The 24,520-nt window shown below is 41.4% G+C and overlaps 1 long non-coding RNA gene across 4 annotated transcripts in view; it reads left to right on the top strand.

Annotated features, from left to right (window-relative positions):
• The window catches only part of LOC102148667 (uncharacterized), an 84,870-nt gene that overhangs the window by 27,204 nt on the left and 33,146 nt on the right, over window positions 1–24,520 (top strand). For 2 of the 4 annotated variants that reach the window (XR_011434063.1, XR_011434062.1), the window contains exons 1-4: window positions 6,025–6,146; window positions 6,623–6,827; window positions 9,279–9,609; window positions 15,622–15,758. This is a non-coding gene — a long non-coding RNA (uncharacterized lncRNA). Of the gene's footprint in view, window positions 1–6,024; window positions 6,147–6,622; window positions 6,828–9,278; window positions 9,610–15,621; window positions 15,759–19,098; window positions 19,548–24,520 lie in introns of those variants that run through there. The other 2 variants (XR_011434064.1, XR_001380035.3) reach the window with 2 other exon arrangements.

Genomic DNA, 24,520 nt, shown 5'->3' with positions numbered 1-24,520 from the left:
TCTGCAGGGCTGGAGCCTCAGCTATTCCCATAAAAGCTGTCACGCTGTGGGCAAAGGAGTCAGGAACGAGCATTTAAAGCTTCTCCAGATTCAAGAAAGGAGGGAGGGAGGCGCTGTGTGGATCAGGTACAGGAATCTGACGTCGGCAGATTTGGTGCGTCCGTGTGCGCGGAACAGATATCTTTCAAGCTAAAGGCTTTTTTTTTTTTTTTTCTTTTTAAGTCTTGTTTTACTTTCCCCAACATCCTACCAGTTAGAAAGCTCTCTTGCTCGTTCCTTCTCTCTCTGCAGGATGCTGTTAAAAAATGCAAATGCCTTAGGGATGTTAAAGATTCTTAGTCATTCACATCTTAGTGTAAATTGGCTCGAAAAGGTTGCTTTTCTTAAAGCACCTAAAAGAAATAAAGGATACCAAGTTTGCTGGGGTTAGGGAAGAATTTCGAGAGGTGAAGCAGTTCAGAGGACTGGGGATGCTGAGTCTGCAGTTTCAGCCATACTTTCATGGGGGGCAAGGAGGGTGGGAGACAGGATACAGCCACGAGGCTCCAAAGTTGGGACAGAAAGGCAGAAAGAGAGTAGCGTGGTGCCAGAATAAACTGCCCACTTTGAGAATCTGTCTACATCTGGCCATGTCTCAAGGCTTTAATTTTCAGTTTAGAAGGGGAAAAAATGATCCATTCAAACATCTAATTCTTTTCCCCCTGGCAGACAAACTTCTAGTTATCCTCTTACTTCAGGCAGGGAGGGAGAATAATCCTCATCTTAATTGGTGCAGAAGTTTCCTATTTCCTGTTTTTGTTGTACCACGGGAAAATTTTCCATACGTATCTGCAGTACATTACAGACTCTTAAAACATGAGAAAAACTGGAAGAGTCCCGTTAGCTCCCTTCATGTGTGAGCCATGTCCCAGAGAGAAGTTCTTGAGTTTTCAGAGCAAACTGGTGGCAGAGCCAAGGATAGACGCCATCTTGCTGGGTCTGTAATATTAAATAATCAATGCTTTGTACAAAAATATGGAAAGCTAAGTAATAACAATGGGCAAAAGTGAACTAATTTAACTCACCAGTTTCACTTTCCTAAAGCGTTGTGTTTTCAAACAAATTTTTTGCAAAGGTTTTCGAACTTAAGCATGTGTAGAGTGCCTGTTGAGCTGGTTCACACGCGCCTTATTCGCCACCATCTGCTTTTTTTAATTCTTGTGGTGGCTGCCTTGCTGTCTCAGTCTGCTGCCTCTCTTTGCTCCTGTGCTGCTTCTCACTTTTCAGGGAAGAGAGGAGGTGGTGGGTGGTAAAGTTCCTGTTCCTCTTACAACTTCCTTCTCCTCTGGGAGGATACCCGCTAGTGCGTTCAATGCCCAGGGGCTGTCAAGCTTTGGCCCTTTGGGCCAGGCCTGCCCTGTCATGCACCAATTTACATGAAATAATTAGGATGTCATTTTGTCTAACAGGTGAAAATGAAATTAAGAACTGAATTTGCATTCACCCTTGGGTATACTCCCCCAGAACTTTGGGGGGTGTGATACTTTTATGGTTTTTACATGCCATTGACAGTCTTCTTAGGTGGTCCTCTTCTAATATGGTTTCCTTTACATGGACAGATTTATGGTGCAAGGCCCCAGGAACCCTTGATATTGATGGGTCAAAAATTATGCAAATCACCAATGGTCTATTCAAAAGTCATGCAATCACCAATGGGCAAGATTTAGGCAATCCATGTCGCAGAATGCATAAAGGTACCTGAAAGGTCCTTCATTTATATGTATAAGCATTTTCATATTTAAATGCATTTTACACTCTGAATAATACAGATAGGGTTTATAAACCCAAATAAATTTAAGTGGTGGTCCTTAAGCCCTCTGAAAGGTTATGTGAATGTGCAGCTTCATAGCTGTCATCAGAATCTCAAAGGGTCCCATGATCCAAACAAAAATAAAAAACCATGAATTCCGATGATAATTGGGTCATTTAAACCATCTCATCAAATTTACCGATTTTTATCTCTGTCCCATTTAGATGCATTTCCTCATTGATTTTCTTCAATTTATGTCTTAAAAGACAAATTCACAGGATTTTCTTACATCAGGTTCCTTTATATGCCGTTGATTGATTTGGGACCATAATTGAGTAAAAAGCAGGCCATAGAGAGAAAAGAACTTTGATATTATAGCAAGATGATTTCTGCTGTGGGAGAATCATGAGCTTTTGAATTAACAGACTGGAGTTCAGCTGTGCCAGAAAGGTCACTCAGTCTCTGATCTGTATAGTGGAAAGGGGCATCTATTTTATGAGGTTGTCATGAGGATGACATGAGATTAACATGTAAAGACCCCACCCACCACAGTTCATGACACCTAAGGGACCCAGATTTATTGTGATTTCTCTTCCCTTCTCTTGTATGAAAGAGACTATTGGACTTGGTTTGATTTCGTGAAGTTACGCTCCATGCAAGGACCATAGCCCCAGCGACATTTACCTGTGGGTTGACCTTCTCTTTTTAGGCCCAGCAGGAAAATCCTTTGGACTGCAGCTTCCAAACCAGCAAAACTTCACTTTTCTCCTTCTGCATTCTTGTTCTCCTCTGTTGTGTTCTTGTCACCTTCTCCCTGTCTGCTAACCCTGTCCCCTTTCCCAGTATCCACAGGAAGAGTCAATTCATTGTGATCTCAACGTTTCCAAGGACCTCAGAGAAAAAAAGGTATCAAAGGGAAGAAAAAATATAATATGTTAAAAGACGATAATAAATTACACAATTTCATCTCAAATTTTGCTCTGGGGAAAGGTTGACGTGAAACGTTTGAAGAAACATGAAACAGATCCTGAAGTCAGACGATTGTTCACAGTGAAAGGCAATTTTTTTTCAAGCTTCAAAGCAAGGGTTCCTTTTGTCATCTGCTTGATATGTTATTTTTGACACAATTTAACTTAGGAAATTGTTCCAATGCCCTTTAAAAGGGTCTGGGCACATGAGGGTGCTAGTGAAAATGATGAATGTTAGTTCTTAATTGAAAATTTTAAACTATCCATGTGGCAAAGCATAGGAAACGCATTTGCTTTTTTGTAAAAGTTTCAAAAATGAGTACCTCCTTAGGGCCACATTCACAGTCAATAATCAGTAATCGGATGATCTGAGAAACAAGGTGGGAAAGAACGTGCCTTCTGGATCAGTGTTCTTCTAAAAGTGTCCCTTGCAGCTTTGATCTGTCAGACCTTTCAAAGATTTTTTTCTCTACGTTAGATACACTTTATTATTTCATTAAGACCCTTAACATAGTATACCAATTAAAAGTGAATATACCTATGAAAATTACTAATAATTATTTATATAATAAAGAGACCTATTTTTTTTTTTGGCTACACAAAAGTTCACCGGTTTGGATCCTGGGTGTGGACATGGCATCGCTTGACAAGCCAAGACGTGGCATGTGTCCCACATATAGAGTAGAGGAAGATGGGCATGGATATTAGCTCAGGGCCAGTCTTCCTCAGCAAAAAGAGGAGGATTGGCAGCAGATGTTAGCTCAGGGCTAATCCTCCTCAAAAAAAAAAAAAAAAGGGAAAAAAGTATCAGCATTTGATGACAGGATTTGAATACTATGTATGATGATATATATGTTTATTATGAAAAATTTTCAAATAATTACAAATATAGTGTACCCATCTCTTTATCACTCAGCTTAAAAAATGATCAGGACTGACATATTTGCTTCCTCTTTCTCTTTTTCCTTTTCCTTTTGCAATTTGCTGAAGTATTTCGAAGTTATTTTACACCTACATATGTCAGGATCTGTCCCTAAAAAAGATGGACTTTAAAAAATAACAATACCATTATCATATCTTATAAAGTAACAATAATTCCTTGGTATCATATGAGTCAGTGCATAATTGATTTCTCTAATAGCCTTAAGAATGTTTTTTGGGGCCCAGCCCTGTGGTTGAGTGGTTAAGTTTGTGCGCTCTACTTCGGCAGCCCAGGGTTCACCAGTTTGAATCCTGGGCATGGACATATATACCACTCATCAAGCCATGCTGTGGTGGCACCCCACATGGAAGAACTAGGATGACCCACAACTAGGATACACCACTAGGCACTGGGGCTTTGGGGAGAAAACAAAAGGAGGATGATTGGCGACAGATGTTAGCTCAGGACCAATCTTCCTCACTTACAGAAAAAAAAGAGAGAGAGAGAGTAACTGAAACTTACAGTAAAAAAAAATTTTTTTTTCATTTGGTTTATTCAAATCAAATTATGAGCATACATTTTAACAAGATGGCTGAGCAATTTCTTGTCATTCCAGAAAATAGAGCAATGGTAGAGAGATGAGGTCTTCGGTTGAAATAACTCGTGAAGATTCTGCAAAGTATACTGCCATGTTCTTAGTCTGAATATCATGGTCCATCAATTAAAAGCAGTAATTGGCAAGATCCACAAAAAGTTGTTTTTTGAATTTGTTTTGTTCTTTAAAAACAAGGGAAATTTACCATCTACCAACACCATGCTGTGAACTGAATGTTTGCTTCCTCTCGAGATTTGTATATTGAAACCTAACCCCTAATGTGCCCATATTAGAAGGTGAGGCTTCTTTTATAAAGACTCTAAACCCACTCAAGAAGGCTCCACCCTCAGGACCTAAACACCTCCCAAAGGCCTCAGTTCCCAAAAGCCCCACCTCCTAATGCCATCACCTTGGGGGGTAGGATTTCAACTTATAAATTTTGTGGGGAAACATTCAGACTGTAGCACAGCCTGAGACCATCATTTCATTTTTTCAGAAGGGCATTTAATCCACAAAAGTAGCAAAGATGTCATCTCAGAATGACAGGCCTTCCCAGGAAACGACATTCAATAAATTGGTAAACATTCCTCAGAATACGGATTTGAAGACTGAAAAATAGTTCAAAAGTGGCAATATCAAATGTTGCACTCATACAGTGAAAAATTACATCATCCAGTATACTTAGGATTAAAAGAGGCAGCATCATATGATGGTTGGGCCAACAGGGTCTGGAGCCAGGCAGATCTGACCACTGACTCAACCTTTCTGCACCTCCGTGTTCTCGTCTGTAAAATGGGATAAAAATAGTTCTACTCATAAGGTTCTCGTCAGGAGGCATGTAATGTATCTAACGCATTATCTGGCACATGGTATGGACTTCACAAATTCTAGCTAATTATTAACTTCTAAATTTTCAGGCAGCATGTCCCAAAGAACATGAATTCAGCCTCTCGACTGGACTGGGTTTTCACAGGAACTTAGAGGGCTGGTGAGGGAACTCCATTTTTATCTCCTCAAAGCAGATGATTGTTCTCTTTGCCTGCTGATACGAAGAGCAGCCAGAATTAATGATATCTCCAGGGGGTGTGTTTGAAAGGAGTAAGATTAAATGTGGATGGGGTTATTTCTTTCTTGTTTGTTAAGCGCGTCTTGTACGACGTCTTTCTAAATGTGCCTCCCAAGTCACGTGCTAACTCATATTTTCTAAGCTTTTTCATAATATCCTCCTAATTTTTCTAATGACTGGTTGGTAAAAACAAATTCAGGTTTACAGATTGAAAAACCTAGGCACAAAATAATTGTTACGTGCTTAACATAATAATAGCTGACAGTTATGGAGACAATCTTCTGAATGCTTTATATTTATCTTGACTTGTATGATCCTCAGAGTGGGCCTGGGAGGGCAGTGTGATATCATGTCCATTTTAAAGACAAGGAGACTGAGGCCCAGAGAGGTTAAGAAACTTGCCCAGGATCACTTAGCTGGTAGGTGGGAGGTGGAGGTGCCAGGATTCATGCTGGGCAATCTGGCTCCAGGGTCACTGCAGTATCAGTGGAAGGTTCTCTAAATTGAACCCTTGTACTTAAAGAGCAGCCCATCACCATGGGCTGAAATTAGGAGATGACGGGGAGCGGGAGGCTGCCCTGCTCCAACACCTGTGAGCGGCCACACCTCTTCTCTGTGCGGCCCCTGAGCCTGGAATGCAAGCCAGAGGCGGTCTCCGCCCCTCCTCCCACTCCAGAGCCCCACTGTACCTCTTTGTTGTTCCACAAAGATCTGTTTGTTTGATCTTTCCATCTCTTCATTGTTTCAGTCTAAACTGAGAGCCAGGGATGAAGGCAGAGGAGGAACTGAAACCAAACCTTCAGAGGGTAAGACACGCCAATGCTGGAGTATCTCTCTGACTCCCCTACGCTTGTCAAGTAGACGTTTCCTCAAAATGCCTCCTAACTGTGCACGTCTTTTTTTTTCCTTCTTGTGCCTTTTAATCTGATTGATTGTGGGGATATCAGTTGCTTGTATGTCTGGGGGAGAAGGTCTGTCCGTCTGCCACATAAAAGCTGTGGTGGTGGCCAAGCTGTATGCATAACCCCAAGTTGACTGAGGACGAGATAAAAACATTCTTACATATTGCGATCTTGTAGTTATGAAGGGCCTAGAGAGGTGCCTTCAGAAGAGAGAAATAGCTAGAAAGATCTTACAGTTTGAGCAGAAAAAGTATCCTGGAGGGTAGAATTCAAAAGTTCCTATTCTTTGAAATCCTTATTTTTATTCTTTTACTTGCTTTAAATAATAATAGCATCTCTTGCAGATTAGATTTTGATGGTGGCGTGTTTGTCTTCCTCAGAATTTCTGACCGTTATATCAGCTAGCACAGACCCCTGGTTTTGCCACTTCTCAGAGATTCCACAGTGCGGTACCCGCTCTGGTAGTTGCATGATGGATGTGGCCTGAGAGGCTTCCCTGAGGAGGTGAGCTGACTGAGGGAAGGGACAAAGTTCCCAACAACAAAACAGTAAGCATCTGACGGAGAACGGTGAATTCACAGCCGGGTGAGCAGAGGCATGGGGCATGAAGGGCTTGGCGTGGGTGTGGCAGGGGGGCTGGGCGTGCAGCAGGTGGGTGACATGGCTGGGAGGGCCTGGGAGACCGGAAAGAGGCTGAGCCGGGAGAGGCCTTTTGTGCATAGCAAACTGCTTTAACTTCCTTGCCAATGCCAGGGGGAACCAAGGAAGGGCTCCTTCTGTACCCTGTCCACGGGGACAGCTGTGATTGCAGGTTTGTTTTAGAGCATTGCCCTGCTTTCTGGGGAGGGGAGCACAGCCAGAGAGGACCCCATTGCAGTTATCCAGGTGAGGGGTCATTAGGTCCTCAGGTGAGGTGATGGTGGGCTTGGAGCCCTGAGCACAGATTCCACAGGCACTTAGGAAGTGGAATCGAGAGGACATGGTGATGAATTGAATGTGACAGGCAGGGGAAAAAAGAGATCTACGGTCATTTGTATAATTAAGTTTTGGCATTTAGGATTCGCTCTGTTATTGCCAGTTTTGACCTACTTAGCAATCAAAACAATAAGATGGACAAGTAAACAAAGAAGTCCAAAGCGATGGGTTCAGTCAATGATGCAGGACAGGCCGGAGCTGGGTTCTGAGGGTCAGGAATCAAGAAAAACGACTAGGACACCCAGAACACGGACGGACTCAGGCTTCCAAGACTGGGGCTCTGACCAATTCTGCCGGACACCTTCCGCCTCGCCCTGGGCTGTTTTCAGGATGGCTCTGCTCCCATCGGTGTGTGAGCCCTGCACATCCTTGGGGTCTGCCCAAACCTCTCCTCAGGCCAGAGCTTATGAAAAAGAACAGTAAACCTATGGAGAAGGAAAGCAGGGTCATTCAATCCGTCTAAAGAACGAGCCGGACCAGCCGTGCTCAGAACACACCCCCCAACCCCCCGACACGCACACACTGAAGGGTGCTTTATTTGAAGTTAACTCGTAGAAAACAAAGTGTCTACAACACTTGTTACTAAACGTTGATGTTCTCACACTCAGGGGTCTCCTGATGCACAAGGATGTCTTTCTCTCTGACATGCTTCTGTCACTTCTAACGTGTTCTCCGTCTATTCCTCATGGAACAGGAAGGAAGCCTGAGACTCTTTTTACAGAAGGGGAAGAACTCTGGACAATTTTTTCCTGGAGTCCTGTTTTTCTTCTGGTCCAGTTTAATGGAGAAACAGTAAATGTCCACTCAGATTTCTCCAGAGACTGCTTCCCTCTCGTTTCAAAGCATAAGATTCATCAATGATATTAATCAAATAAAGATCTGATCTGTTTCCTCTACGTGGCCCTTTAAAAGAACCAACTAGAATTGCTACCAATAGATGAGTGTGTAAACATAATGTTAAAAAAATAAACTGATGCCAGTTGCATGATGTATCTTAAATGCAAATGTCTTCCAGACCAAAATGACTAGTGTCTCTAGGGCAAAGATATAAATAACCTGTGCTTACTTTTCAACTCATGAAGGAGATGGCGAAAGTAATGAGCTTTTAATAGTTTCATAAATACTGTGTCTGAAAATAGTTCACGAATATTTGGGGACTCATTTATGAAACGCTTACATGTTATTTCAGTCAAGTACACATGTTGTCACAGTTTAGTGGCTTGCAAAGAGTCCAATCAATGGCAAGATTAAGGAGAAGGGTACAGTTTGCATAGGCATGAATTTAGGTACGAGAAGTTTCTCCTTGCTTGTAAAATGTCTGTAGTTCTGACGTCTTACTCTATTTGCATGAAGGTAACTGAGGACCAAAAATGCAATGGGCGACATGTTGTGTAAAATACAAGACCCCCTCAAATTCCCATTTTGGTTACACACAGCTAAAGATGAAGTTGCCTTCCCCACTTTCTTTTTTTTTGTTCCAAATCTGTCCTCTGAAAGGAGGCTAACTGTGCACCCCATGAGGAAATGCATGTTTGAAGCCCAGGCCGCAGCAGTCGCTGTGTTAAGTGGTAAACACTTTTGGTCCAACAGTCCTGGAGTGGAGTCCTGCATTCCGTGTAGGACGCCAAAGAGGAAGTAATAACACATTTTAATGTTGTGGCTCTTCTTTGAAGTCGATATTAGCATGGGGTGAGGTGCTTGGCAGCTATTAAAATCTATCACAGAAGAAATTTTAGCTCCCATAAAGATTCATCCTTTTTTTCTCAGTTGATTATCGTTCCCAATTCTGATTCTAGGCAGCCACTATATTTGCTAAAATTAGTAGAATCAAGGCTTCAATAGTTTTAGACTGTATTTATATGCTGGGTGTTTTAAAGTAGCCCAGAAAGTTACTAGGATGTCTGAATTTTCAGTCTAATTTAATATTTCCTGAAAGGTCTGCCAAAAACTGCAGAGAGGATGTGACAATTTTAAGGGGGGTGGGGCGGGGGACTTTTCCTCTTTCTGTTCAAGATTAGGGCCTACAGTCAGTCAAATTTATTCTGGGTTCTCCTTCGCTAGAAACGACAGCCCAGGATGCTCATGGCCTGGTGGAAGGGCCTTGAAATCCAAGAACCTGCCCCCCGAGTCGGGAGGATGAAAGAGATTTCAACCAACAAGCAAACAGGCTCTTCTCCACACGTTTCATGGGATCGAACGCCTGCTCATAGAGGTGGGTCTACCAGCAGAAGACAACTTAAAGCGTTTGTGAGAAATGACTTCCTTTTTAATGCTGGTCCTTTGTGGAAGCCAATGGTGGAAGCATCAGTCCAGAGGGCTCTCCTGGAAGCCAGTCCTCCATCCTAGTCTCTGCTCTTGGCTGTACTGAAACCATCCTTTTTCTATGTTCTGTGTAAGTAGCTGTTCATTCCATTTATTCGGCATGAATCATATGCTCACTGGTGTTATTAAATGTTTGGAGGCTCCCGTTCTGTCTCCATAACTGAGATGTAAGTTTAGAGCCAGGTGGTCAAGAGTGATGGCTCCAGCCCCATTGCCTGGGTTTAATATGGGGCTTTGTCGGTGTGTAACCACATGATGCAACTTCTCCAAGCCTCAGTTTAGCCATCTGTGAAATGGGGCTCATCAAAACACTTCCTGTTAGGGCTGTGAAGATGAAATGAGATAGCGTGTGAACTGCTTAGCACGTGCGCCTTGGGGTGTTGGAAGAATTCAGCAAAGGTGAGCTATTATTAGTATGTGTCCTTTTGATGAGCAACGTGTTTTTACTCTACCAAGAGGCCAAATGCCTATAAAATCAGATTATACCATAGCTGTCCATCTTCCTTTGGGTAACTCAAGTTGACAGAGCATGTAGGAGAAGGTAGCCATGTTCATTTGAAGCTGTTTTCTTCTCTTCCTCTTGAAAGGGAGCAGAGAAAAAGAAGTGTGGTCTGGTTCTGAAGAAAACCAGGTCAAGCTTTGTTTCTCATTTAGACATTCTGTGTATAAATGCATATCGTGAGTTCCAGAATTCCTTCGTGACAGCTCCCTTAGTTAATGGGCAAGGAGGATTTTCTCCAGCTAGGCTTCCACAGAACTGCCTCACAAGAAAAAGCCAAATAATTCCTATTTTTGGCCTGGTGCTTAGAAAAAGGGGACAAACTGCTTGTTTCAAAAAACTTTCTGGGACATTCAACAACAGTGTCTTTTTTTAAAAAGGGGAGGAGATCATTTAAAAAGGAAACAGCCCAATAGGCTCTCTAATTTCACTCTATTAAGGTAAAAAAAGGTTTCCTCTCATGTGCTCATTATTAGACATTGCTGCCTTAATTTTTCTGGTTGGTCTCCCAGGATATATAAGAAATACAAATTACCAATAGGAGAGTGCTGAATCTCTCCACTGAGCTTCTCTGCTATAATCTGGAGGACTCAAATGGCTGGGTTTCCCTCAGCAGGTCATTAGGATGTGTGTGTCTGTACGTGTGTGTGTGTATGTGTGTGTGTGTCCATGTCGGGGTGAGATCAGGACTGGGCTGGTCCAGGCTGGACCAGGAGTGGAAACTGGGGCTCTGGTTGGCGGAGGGAGAAGCAAGCACACTTGGACTCTCCTCTCTTGGTCTGTCTTGCGGTCACACCTCTTCCCCCGAGACCTTCTCATCTTGCTCTTAAATGTCAAGCCAATGCACCATCTCAAACTTTGCTAAGAAGGCAGCGCGGCTTCTGACAGTGTGCTCAGGGAAAGCGTTTGCTCCCATCTCTTCCCTCTAGGCCACAGTAGGCAACACTTCTGTCTGGAGAAAGTCTGGCTAGTCTCGCCTGTTTGTCCCTACCCTCAAATTTTTCCCTCTCCTGCCAAGGTTTTGTATTTCTCATCTCGCAAACTGAATATTTTTCCTTATCTCTGGTTTGTTTCCTTTGTATTCTTCCGAGAATTTCTTAATTTCCTACCAGAGCGACTGTTTTCATTTTTCCTTCTTCTTCAGTTACACAAAGTCCCTCCAATTTCTCTCTACTCTCAGGGCTCCCGACAGAGGACATATGTGGAAAATACCTCTTTTTCCAGAGTCTCAAGAAAGGAAGTGGCTGTGGGCCGGCCCTGTGGCCGAGTGGTTAAGTTCTCATGCTCCGTTTCACCAGCCCAGGGTTTCACCAGTTCGAATCCTGGGCACAGACATGGCACCCCTCATCAGGCCATGTTGAGGCGGCATCCCACATGCCACAACTAGAAGGACCCACCACTAGAAATACACAACTATGTACTGGGGGTCTTTGGGAGAAAAAGGAAAAATAAAATCTTTTTTAAAAAAAAGAAAGGAAGTGGCTGTTTTGATCAAAATGATCAATCTCTTCCCCTTAAGAAACAAACAAACAGAAACAATAACAAGAGTCGCACACGCCAGACCATGAAGAACCCACTCTACCTGTGCATTTTTTTTATATTGAATAAGATTCCCAGAATTGTATGAAGTGCTGAAAGAACTCAGACAGAAAAGCATTCCAGTTTTAAATGGTCACATTTATGCGTATGCATAAATAAATGAAACTCATAAAGGAAATAATAGCTTTCAATAAAACACATCAAACTGTATCTTCCAATGTGAATATTCTTGTGCTCTCATTCTATCATCTGACTTAACTCATATAAATTTATCTCCCTGGAAGATTTAACTACATATGGGAAAGCCATATAGTTTCATGTTAAAGGGGCCTTTGGTATCAGACCCTTTGAAGTTTAACTCCTGCCTTAGCTACTTTTCGTACAACGGAAACTTGAACAAGCCACTTAACCTTTCCAAGCCTTAGCATCCTCCCTCCTAAAATGGATCTTTTTTTTTTTTTTTTTTTTTGTGAGTGTGATAATGTGGTTTATAACAAATTATATATTTGGTCTTCATCCAGTTCCTGACACAGGGCTCTTAAAACACTTGGAATTTCCTGTGAGGTGACTGATAAAGGCGTCTTTTGTTATGTTAATGAGGTGACTTTTGGAATCACCTAAGGATGGGGGCTGGGTGCCAGGAGGACCAACTATTAGAAGATTAGAAGGATTGGAACTTGCAGTCCCACCCCTCCCATTTCTGGGGAGGGGAGAGGGTTGGAAGAGGGACCCATCGCCAACGGCTAATGTTTTAATCAATCACGCCTGTGTAGTGAAGCCTCCATCCAAATCCAAAGGACAGGGTTTGGAGAGCTTCTGGGCTGTGAACTTGGAGATTCAGGGAGAGTGGTGCACCCAGGGAACATGGAAACTCTGCGCCCTTTCCCTATACCTTGCCCTATGCATCTCTTCCATCTGCCTTTTCCTGAGTTATATCCTTTTATAATTAGCTGGTAATCTAGTAAGTGAAATGATTCTCTGAGTTCTGTGAGCTGCTTTAGCAAATTACTCAAACCCAATAAGGGGGTCGTAGGAGCCTCAAATCTATAGCCGGTTGGTCAGAAGCACAGGTAACAACCTGGGCTTGTGATTGGGGTCTGAAGCGGGGCTGGAGGGCAGTCTCATGGGGCTGAGTCCTTAACCTGTGGGATCTGGTGCTATCTCCAGGTAGATAGTGTCAGAATTGAGTTGAATTGTAGGATATCCAGGTGGCCTCTAAGAAATGCTTGGTGTAGGGGAACGAACCCCACACAATTGGAATTTGGTGTCAGAATCGTAGTCCATATTAAGGGAGAAAATATATGCAAAGCAAGTGCAGTGCCTGGTGCATGGAAGGTGCTCAATAGAAGATAATCCATATCTGTTGCATGCCTGCAATTTACCAGTCACTGGGCAAGGCACTGAGGACAAAACAGACAGAGTCTCTGTTCTCGTGGCGCTCATAGCCTGGTGCAATTGGTGCAGTTAACTAATGGCTTAGGGAAAAGATCTTCCTCCCTTGGTTCTATCTTATAAAGCACGAAAAGAAATAAAATGGAATATTGAAGATTATCTGGTAAGTTGATCAAAGAAGAGAGCCAGCTTTCTCTCTTTGCACATGTTGTACTCAGTGGCCCATGCTAGACACTTAGGACTAACGTTGACTCTTGCTCTTAACCCCACATCTAATCAGTCCCCAGGGCCGCCTATTGTGTCTTTAAATCCAGATTCTTCTCAAGGGGAGTTTTACAGTTTATAGCATCATTGTTTTGGACTGATTTACCAAAACATCCTCCAAGTTGGTTTACCTAAGTTCTCTCACTAAAAATATATTTATTGAGCACCAGCTCTATGCCAGGTGCTAAGAAAAAAAAGATGAAAGAGAAGTGCTATGATAAAGGTCTACACGGCAAAACAGAGAGGGGCAGGAATGCCTGGTTATAGAGTTGGTGAGCTCAAGAGAAATATCTGGGCTGGAAAGAAATATTTAGGAGTGATGAGGCTCCCTAGGAAAAGTATGTAGAGGGAAAAGAGAAGAATGCTAGGAATTGAACTGGGGGTAGGTGGCAGGGACGGAAAGTTAAGAGAAGTTAGAAAAAGAGGACGCTAAAGAGACAGAAGGAGCAGCCAAAAATATAGAAAGAGAAACAGAAAACAGGGGTGTCAGGGAAACCAAGAGAAAAGATGGTTTCCAGAGGGAGAAGGGTCAGAAGTTTCTGACACAACTCAGGAGACAGGTAAAGACAGAAAAGTGTCTACCTGAGTTGAGAACCTTCAGTCATTGGTGCCATTTTGAATGTAGTTCCAGTGGAGTAGTGAGTGGGGGCACCAAGGAAGCCGGAGCCCAATTGGTGGGGGAGTGAATGGGAAGTGAAAAAGTGGAGAAAGCCAGTATGGGTGCCTCCTCCTTTGGAAGAAGGGAGAGATAAGAATGCAAACAACTAAACGCCATGTCCAAGTGACAGCCAGTGGTGCACAAAAGAGGCAGGATGGGCACCAGTTACCCTTGTGGGCTCTGGACCCAGACTGCCTGGCTGTGAAAGCTGACTGCCACTTGCTCTCTGTGTGACGCTGGGCAAGTTTACCTTCAGTGCCTCAGTTCTTTCATCTGTAAAATGGGGATGGTAATAGCATCTTCCTCACTGAGCTGTTGTAAAGGTTAAAGGTGAAGTGCCTGGTAAATGCTCAGTAGTACTAGTCTATTACTCTATTCAGAGTGCTATGGAAATACAGCAGAAGACTCCATCAGTTCTGTTAGGTGAGCAAAGGTAGAGAAAAACCGTGGAGGAGTCTGGGAAGCTGGATCATAAAGAATGAGTAAGATTTTTTTTCAGGTAGAGAAAAAATTCAAAAAGCATATTTGAGAAGTGAGCCCAAATAGATAAACAAAGGCAAGTAAATGTGACATCAAAGGGTGAGTTTGGTCAACACCACAGCGAGAATTTGAAAAGATCCATTTCTAAGATATAAACTCTTTTTTTTGTCTTAAAAACTTTTCCTCTAAGATAATTGTAGATTCACATGCAATTGTAGGAAATATGCAGAGAGATCTCACATATCTGTCACCCAGCTTTCCCCAGTGGTAACTTCTTGTCACAACTAGGTACAATGTCACAACTAGGGAAATGACATTGGTACAACCTACCCACCGTATTCAGATTTCATCAGTTTTACCTGCACTAGTGTGTGTGTTTTTGTGTGTGTTAATTTTATGCTATTTTATCACATATATCTATTTACGTAACCACCACCACAGTCGAGATATAGAAAAGTTCTGTAACAGTTAGTATTCCTCATGCTGGCCTTTCTCAGTTCATTTTTTTTTTTTTTTTTAAAGATTTTTTTTATTTTTTCCTTTTTCTCCCCAAAGCCCCCCGGTACATAGTTGTATATTCTTCGTTGTGGGTCCTTCTAGTTGTGGCATGTGAGACGCTGCCTCAGCGTGGTCTGATGAGCAGTGCCATGTCCGCGCCCAGGATTCGAACCAACGAAACACTGGGCCGCCTGCAGCGGAGTGCGCAAACTTAACCACTCGGCCACGGGGCCAGCCCCTTTCTCAGTTCATTTTTAAGGTTTGCTGCTTAGAAGAGAAAGAAAAGGATGATAGAGGAAATTATTTTCTCTCTTTTCCTCCAGTAAAAGAAAAGTCTGCCTTGGGAAAAATTCTGAAATAATTTGGCACCTGCCCTCTTCCCCTTGGGAATGCCTCCTTTACCTTGTGTCTTTGTATTTTCCCAGGAAAATTTCCTCAGCTAAGTAATAGAACAGTAGTTAATTAAACTACTTCATACTCAGGTGTGAATGACTCAAAGATCATTGACTGCCAGAAGAAGCCGCAGTTTTAAAAAGAGGATGCTTGCTAGCCTGAAAACAATTCTTCTAGGTGGTTCATGCAGTCGAACAAAGTGAAATGAAACAATTCCGATAGTGTGGGGCAGGATAATTCGGGGGCAAAGGTTGTAAAAAAGGCCAGCTTTGTCTTGAATTCCGGCCTTATGATATGGTTTCTTGAGCAGGTACTGATTTTTATAACTTCCTTTTTTGCGTCTACTTCTGTACCTCCAGGTTTTCTAGAAGCTCCACATACTTTACCACAATGTTCCTTGTCATGGCAGCACGGAAGAGATGGAAAAAGGCAAGAGGGGAATATGCGATAGCAGATGTGAAAATCAGGTGTTTCTAAGTCACTGATACCTGTAAAGGTAACTACATGATATTTGAATTTCCTCTGGCTTAAGATATAAAGTCTTGAGATAAAAGTTGATGTTTCATTACTTCTTGAAAAATGGTGTACTTATGTCATCACTACAGACAGAAGTCAGTTATTAGTGAGGGAAAGCCATTTATTATTTATGTCTTGGTTTAGCTTCCTCTTTCAAAAGCAAATTGCTTGGTTTCATTAATGCCTTCAGTCTTGCTTATGGCCCTTGTATATCTGGACCATGCTGAGCTGGCCTCCTGGAGAGCTGCTTTCACTGACCTGTGCTATTTGCCTGTGGTGGCAGATCAGTGAGAAATCGCTCTGGGAAATTCATCCTCACATTTACTGTAAGGATATTGTTGAAAATGGGCTTCATTACATTGCATGGTGTTCTGGTTATGAGGATCTTTGGAGACTGTCTTTATAGTCTTAATATAAAGAATAGTTGTGCTTCTCTTGACCAAATAGTTCAATTTTATAATATAGGCACCATATTGTGTTGGGTCTTTGCAGAAGACTGCTAGAAAGCTTTGAGTACGTCTGTGATTCAACCTAAGCAAGTATTGCACATTCCATGTACTGGTCTGACTCCTGGTCCCATTTACATTCCTAATCTCTATTCTTTTTCTTATGTGCTCCTAATTCGTGTTCTTTTGATATGTAGTATGTATCTTTCAAAGCTACCATAAATTCTTTTTCAGATATAATAGTAGTTTAAAAGCAACATGTGGGGGCCAGCCCTGTGGCCGAGTGGTTAAGTTCGTGTGCTCAGCTTTGGCGGCCCACTCATCAAGCCATGCAGAGGTGGCATCCCACATGCCACGACTAGAAGGACCCAGAACTAAAAACACACAACTATGTACCGGGGGGCTTTGGGAGAAAAAGGAAAAAAAAAAGAAGCAAAATGTGTCATGTCAAATCCTTGTTTTAACACCAACTGACCATACAACCTAGGGCAAGTTATTGAAAGTTGTGAAACCTCTGTTTCCTCATCTGTGAAATGGGGATAAGAGTTTTTACTTCATGCAGTTTTGTGAGGATTAAAGGAGGTAATTCAGGTAAAGTACTGAGTGTGATGCCTGGCATGGAGAAGACACTCAACACATTTATGTCATTACTCTTATTACTAATAGTATTTTCTGCTAATATTAACAAACATGATATAAACATACACGTATATAAGAAAATCTGATTATAACTCTTAGGAAATTAACATGGTTCTGATTCCTCCACGTTTATTTGAAATTCATGTGCCTTGATATTCACAACAAGAAGCCAATTCCAGGAAACAGATTGTCATGTGCTAACAACTCAAATCAAGGCAAAAGATTATACTCGATAATCAGCATCAGCCATAGACGGCTATACAGAAATATAGTGCTTTTCTGTTTGTGTCTCTCTTATTACACATAAGCTAGTGTTCTGTCTTTAGGCGGATGTCTCTATTTACATAGTAGTTCTAAAAGTGTTAGTGAAATACAGGACATTATCCTATCTTGCAATTTAAATGAAATATTGCACAGATAATTTCAGAAAGGAATTTTCCAGGCAGCGAGAAATAGTTCTTAGCAACATGAAAACCCAGAAACAATGCTAGATCTAATTCTGCAAAAGCACAGCCATGTGCTGAGTGCGCCATTTCATTTTTAAGGACATAGATTCAATTTCATGTGACAATCTGGCATCAAAGTTTTCTTCTGCTCTTCCTTTTTCCAAAGAGCCCTGTAAATACGAAAATGCAATCTAATAGGAAAATATTAAATTTGTGAGTCTCTACTTGCAAGGCGCCATGGTTATTATGAAGGCAGTAAATGAATAAAATAGATTAAGGAAAATGCCAACGATAGTTGTATGATATAAACACATCTAATGCATAACTAATGAGGATCCTACGTGCACAATAAAATGCCACCCTTTATATCTATACCATTTCCATCTATCATATTTATCAAAGAAATGTAATAACTCTTCAGAGTATCATAGTAATTTATGCAATATCTTGCTCTCTTTACCAAGGCAAGGAGGAGAATTTTGCATTGTAATAGGGTTTTATTTTCTTCAATTCTGTCTAACAAATCTTTTGCAACATTCCTTCATTTAAAACAGTTAAAGTTAGCAAATTTACTTTTAAAGGAATATGGCTATAAAAATAATTCTTAGTGACTTATACCTAAATATTTTAAAATTCTTTTGTTGTTTCTAACAAAGTGATGACACATCATAATTTACTACACAAAAAAATTTAATTTGAAGGTTTATCTCATCCATATTCCTGATGAATTCATATCACATAGCTCATTTTAGTTCCCATTGTGCTCTCTTAAAAATAGAATATATATTTATCTATTTTAATAGCACATGACCAATGATTTGCCATTTGTTTCATTTGATGGTACAGAATTCCATATTGTGACTTTAAAAACGTAAGTTATAGATTTGAGTTCCAGTGATGTTTTTTCCCTTTCCTTTCTTCAGTCTCTTGTACAATAATTTTTAAAAAGGCACTTAGGGAGTCTTTGATCAGTGTTCCAAATTGTCAGCCGAACATTGGACTAGCATAGTAACTTTATAGATGCGCTGGCCTCTGTAATGTGTGAAAGCCAGGGACATGAACATTCTCATGTTGGCCAGCTCACTGGTTACCATGTCACCTTGGTGGGTCTGCTCATCCCTTTTCCCTCATATTTCTCATCTGTTCCTAGAAGAGTAATTCTTATTCTATCAGAAAAGTGCTCATAAAACTCCTGAAATTCACTTAGAAAGCCATAGTCAAGGATGGTACACAGAGCAGTCACTGATGTCTGTTTAAAGTGTCTTTCTTTCATCTCATCTATTTCCATCTGAAGTCAGCATCACTATTGCAACATTTGGATAGTAAGACCACAGCATAGAAAGAACAAATGAATTTCTAAAGTCGGCAGGGGAGTTGAAAATAGACATTAAAGTTCCTCAATCATCTATTTTAAACTTTAAGTATTTTTGACTTTCAGATAATTCCATGAAGAAGCCTGATTTGTTTTCTTTGTAGTTTGTCTAAATTGCACTGAAATGCACCTATGGGAAAGAAACAAATTTTTATAGAATATCCATTATTGCCTAATACCTTACATACATTAATTCAATTTAATCTTTACAGCATCCCTATGTGGCAAATGTTCCTGTCCCATTTTATAGATTAAAAACAAAAATAGAGGTCTAAAGAGATCTGGGGTTTGGGATCACTATCCCAAGGGAGGAGGAAACCATTGTTAAGAGTTTTGGAATATTTTCAAATTTTACTATAAATTTTGTATGCTCACTGGTGGTTTTTTTGTTTTTTTGTTTTTGTTTTTTTAAAAAAGGCAATGTGCAATGAAAAAGAAAAGGGTTTTCTCCCTCTGGGACATGCAGCCTGCTCACTTTCCTGGAGCATCAACTACCCAAAGATTTGGAGGCAACAGACTGTTTTCATATTAAAATAATCTCTGATATGTTACAGAATTAACACAAAATTCATTAGTGTTCATATAAGGTTTTAAAATAAAACAAAAAACTTCAAAGAACTTTATGAGAGCTTGTAACAATGTTCCAGACTTCCTGGGGGTAGGGTTTTACTCTCCTCTGTCGTTGGGGCTCTTGATGAAAAGCTGGAGAAGCCCTGAACTGTTCTCTTTAATTATTGCGATTGTTCCCGGGTTTTGCCAAGTCACTTCATGGTAGTCTTTCAAAACCAATGAGAATTTATTCCTTAGAACAATCAACTTTGGAAAATGAATTACGCTCCCTGGGAGGATGGCAGATCCAATATATGAAAAAAAATTATGTTTGGGAAAAAAAGAAACTTCTTAACAATGGCTGGATGTAATCAAGCTTCAGTAGGTCAAAGCCGGTTAGCAGTGTGGTTGACATTAACAATGAGAATGAGAAATGTTTTGGCTCTGTATGGTTACCAGCGGAAACACCAGAACCCTGAAATGCCTCCCACTGTCTTTTGCTTGGGCAGTGTCCCAGAGAGCTCACACGACTCCTTTGACGCTCATTAAAAACGTCCTGGGATAGCTACAGATGAGGCTTCCGCGTGGTCTTCATCTACCTCTCCTCACTGTTGGGCTGACCCTGGGGTTTGCCTCTGTGCCTCTTGTGGCTCCTGACCCTGACGTGGGAGACAGCGTCTTCTAGGACTCCACGCTCCCATCACACCCAGCACATCCACTAGCATCTCTCTCGGCACCTTATGGAATTGTCATCTTTTCTACTCTATGAAGGCAGGGTCTATTGCTGCCTTTCTCACCCTCAAAAAAGAGGTGCTTAAAATCTTTGATGAAGGAATGGCTCCTCCCAGTGCTTTCCCAGAAGTAGGAGAGGACACTCTTCTCACCAGAGTTACAGTTCTTCATAGGCTCCTACATAAACACTAACCCCTTCCTATCTCAAGGAACCTCGGTCAGGTTTCTGTGGTTCTAGGTTAGAGGATGTTTGAGAAACACCAAGCAGTCACTTCTGCAAGAAATTAACCAGTAAGTCAGAGCCCAGACCCTTTGACCTCTACCTTTGAGGAACATGCAACCCATTTGCAGCCAACAACGTGAAATTAGAGGTTGCTGTGGTCCTCCATCTTTGTTTGATGGCTGCCCCATCAATCTCAGTAGGTGGAGATCAAAAGCATAGTTCTGAAGTCAGATTGCAGAGGCTGAAAACCAGCTCTCTCCCTTCTAGAGGTGGGATTTTGGGCAAATCATTTCACTTTCACAAACCTCAGTTCCCTCACCTGTGAAGCTGAACTGACACTAGTCTGCCTCACATGCTTGTCATAAGGATTAAAGGAGATAAACCTTGAACAGTATTGAACACACTGCCTGGCACATAGAATGTACTATAAATACGGATATAAATGTTGCAGCTTTTTACCATTTTACCATAGCTACCAAGAGGCCCTCATGCTGGATACTCCCTGAAAGTGACACACACATACATTCAACCACACATGCCCCCATGGCACACACCAGTTAATGAAATCAAACAAGGAGCTGGAGTGCTGATTCTGGAAAATGAATTAATTGAATTGAATAAAGCAAAGGCATTCTTGTATTATGAGTCCATGACCTAACCAGAACAAAAAAGCAGAAGTAGTAATCTATTCCAAGAACAAACAATCTCCTTGGCTGCTGGCCCCACAGGACTGTAGCAACCTCTGCCACCACCGACATTGCTCTCTGCTCCGGTGTTCCTTCTTAGCTGCTCTGGGATGCTGGACCTGGGAACACATCTTTAACTGAATGAAAAACACATCAGGGGTCCCAAGAGGTCAAAACTTAGTCAATGTCTTACAAGGTGACATGGGCTTCTGAGTACTCATCTCTGGAGGCCAAAACACCCAAAGCTCAAGGATGAAAGGTCTGTTCTATCTGGAAGGGAAGACAAAGAATTCCTCTAGAAGCATCTGGGCTGTTCTTGGTGGGGACAGCAGCCCGGCCAATGCCACAGTGAGCCAGAGGAAAGGCCCTTCTTCCACTGCCCGGCCTCCCTGGTGAGCTGAGCCTCGTCTTTGCAAGTTCATGAATATCAATGAGCCCAAACCACACAGGGAATGAGCCAGAACATATTGCAACAGCCAAATTGCAAGTTGGCTCCTCAGGCTTAGCCAAAGGAGCATATAATTCAAACACTGGGGCTGGAGCTGGCACTGTGCCTGAGCCTAAAGAAGAGATGGAAGAAACTTTGGCTCAAACTTTTCGTGGATCAAAAGGAACGAAGAACGGAGCAGGAGTGCGAGAGTTTTCATTACCGCCCTGTAAACTCTGCCAAGTCATCAAGGATTCAAAATGAAGGGTGTTCTTTACCAAAACAGAGTGCACGAGAAAAGAACCCAATGCCCTAGCTGACTTGGCATAAATAAGAACTTCATGAACATTGAAAAGCAATAAAATTCCTTCAATCAACGAATAATTACTGGGCACTCACACTGTGTGTCAGCTCTGTGCTTGGCACTGGGGCTATGATGGGAAAGAGGAAATAGTTCCAGATCTCAAGGGGTTTCTAGTGGCAAAGGTGTGTGGGGGGACAGCTAAGGGAGCCAAAGAACAAGTAAGATGCAGTTTCAATGTGGCATGTGGTCACATGTCTCAGATGTTTGCTCCTTTATATTGCCAGTTACTGGTCTGTAATTTGCTTTTCCGTTCACCTGTTGATGACATTTGGTGTGTTTCAAGTTTTGGACTATTATAAGGAAAGCTGTTATGTACATTCATGTCCTCACCGGGACGTACATTTTTATTTTTCTTGGGCTAATATCTAGAAGAGGAACTGTGGGGTCACATGGTAAGTGCATAGTTAACTTCATGAGAAATTGAAAAACTGTTTTTGAAAGCGGTTGCACCATTTTGCATTCCTATCAGCTGGGTACAAGAATCTCAGTTGCTTTGCATCCTTGTCAAATTTGCTACTGCCCATTAAAAATTTTTTAGCTGTTGTAGAGGGTGTATCGTGGTAGCCCATTGTTTTTTTCTTGTGAGGAAGATTGTCGCTGAGCTAACATCTGTGTCAATCTCCCTCTAATCTTCCTCCATTTTATGTGGATGCCACCACAGTGTGGCTTGACGAGTGGTGCTAGGTCCGTCCCCAGGATCTGAAACCTTGAACCCTGGGCTGCTGAAGCAGAGCACACAAACTTAACCACTCCACCAGTGGGCCGGCCCCCACTTTGGTTTTATTTGCATTTCCCTAATGATTAATAATGTCAAGCGTTTTTTCATGTGCTTACTTGCCATTAGTATATCTTCTTTGGTAAAGTGTCTGTTCAAATCTTTTGCCCATTTTAAAAATCAGGTTGCTTGTCCTATTACTGAGTTTTGTGAATTCTGTACAAACTCTGGATACAAGTCCTTTATCAGATATGTATTTTGCAAATGCTTTCTCTCAATCTGTGGCTTGCCTTTTTACTTTCTTCACAGTGCATTTTGGGGAGCAAAAGTTTGAAATTTTGATGAGATCTCCAGTTTATTAATTTATATTGATGCTTTGTGCCTTGTGTCCTAAGACATCTTTGTCTAGCCCTAACTCATAAAGATTTTTATCATGTTTTGTTCTAGAAATTTGGTGGTTTTAGATTTTCCATTTAGGTCTGGAATATATTTAGAATTAATTTTCTATGTTGTGTGAGATAAGGGTTGAGGGTTTTTCATTTTCGTTTTGCATATGAGAATTCAATTTTTTCCAGAACCATTTGCTGAAGAGCCTATCTTTTCTGAAATGATTCCAACCATTTATTAGAAAGACTATCTTTTCCTAGTTGATATCTTGGCACCTTTATTGAATGCCAATTGACCAGTTACATGTGGGCCTATTTCTGGACTCTCAATTCAGTTTCATAGATGTATTTGGCTAAATTTACGCTAACACTACACTGCCTTGATTATTTTAGCTTTATGGCAAGTCTTGAAATCAGCTAGTGATTGTTTTTTTTTGCCAAAATTGTTTTGGCTATTCTAGGTTTTTTGCATTTCTATATAAATTTCTACAAAAAAAATCCTGCTTGAATTTTGCTTGAGATTGCGTTGAACCAATAGATCAATTTAGGGAGAATTGACATCTTAACAATATTGAGTTACTTGAACTATGAACATGGTATGTCTCACTATTTATTTTTGTCGTTATGTGCTGGCAAGTTGGCTCCGACTCCTGGAGACCCTGTGAATGAGTGATGTTCACAATGTCCTGTCCTTAGCAGCCCTATTCAGCTCCTGTAGACTCAGGCCTATGGCTTCCTTTGTGGAGTCAATCCATCTCATATTTGGTCTTCCTCCTTCCTTCTGCCTTCTACTTTTCCCAGCATTATTCCCAGAATTTTCCCAGAATCCTGCGTTTTCATGATGTTCCCAAAGTAGGGCAGCCTCGGTTTTTTGTTTTACAGATTGGCACCTGAGCTCACATTTGTTGCCAATCTTTTTTTTTTTTTCTTCATCTCCCCAAAGACCCCCCAGTACATAGTTGTATATTCTAGTTGTAGGTCCTTCTGGTTGTGCTATGTGGGACGCCACCTCAGCATGGCCTGATGAGTGGTGCTAGGTCCACACCCAGGATCCGAACCAGCGAAACCCTGGGCCGCCAAAGTGGAGCGCACGAACTTAACCCCTCGGCCACAGGGCCGGCCCCAGGAAAGCCTCAGTTTTATCATTTTTGCCTCCAGTGACAGTTCAGGCTTAATTTGCTGTGGGACCCACTTGTTCATCTTTCTGGCAGTCCAGGGTATCCATAGAGCTCTCCTCCAGTATCATAGTTCAGATTTTCCTTAATTTCTTTTAACAAAGTCTTGGAGTTTTCAATGTACATGCCATCACATATTTTGTTAAATTAATCCCTAAATATTTCATGCCTTGTGATGCCATTATAAATGATACATTTAAATTTTTTCAGTTTCCAACTATTTGCTGCTGGCAGATTGAAATACAGTTATTTTTGTATGTTGACCTTGTACTCTGTGACCTTGTTAAATTTACTTCTTAGTTATAGTTGCTTTTTGGTAGGTTTCTTAGGATTTTCTACATATACAACCACATAGCTGGTGGATAATGACAGTTTTATTTCTTCCTTTCCAAACTACATGGATTTTAATTTGGTTGCTTGACTTATTACATTGACTAGGAACTCCTGTTGACTAGAAATAGCAAGAGGGGACTTTTTGCCTTCTTCTCAATCTTAGAGGAAAATAATTCAGTTTTAAATGATTAAATATGGTGTTAGCTGTAAGTTATTGGCGGATTTCCTCTATCAGGTTGAGAAAATTTC

The sequence above is a fragment of the Equus caballus genome, chromosome 29 (genome assembly GCF_041296265.1).
Source record: "Equus caballus isolate H_3958 breed thoroughbred chromosome 29, TB-T2T, whole genome shotgun sequence".
NCBI lineage: Eukaryota > Metazoa > Chordata > Mammalia > Perissodactyla > Equidae > Equus > Equus caballus.
Note: the sequence above shows the minus strand (reverse complement) of the source record. Positions and strands in the feature narration are given on the sequence as shown.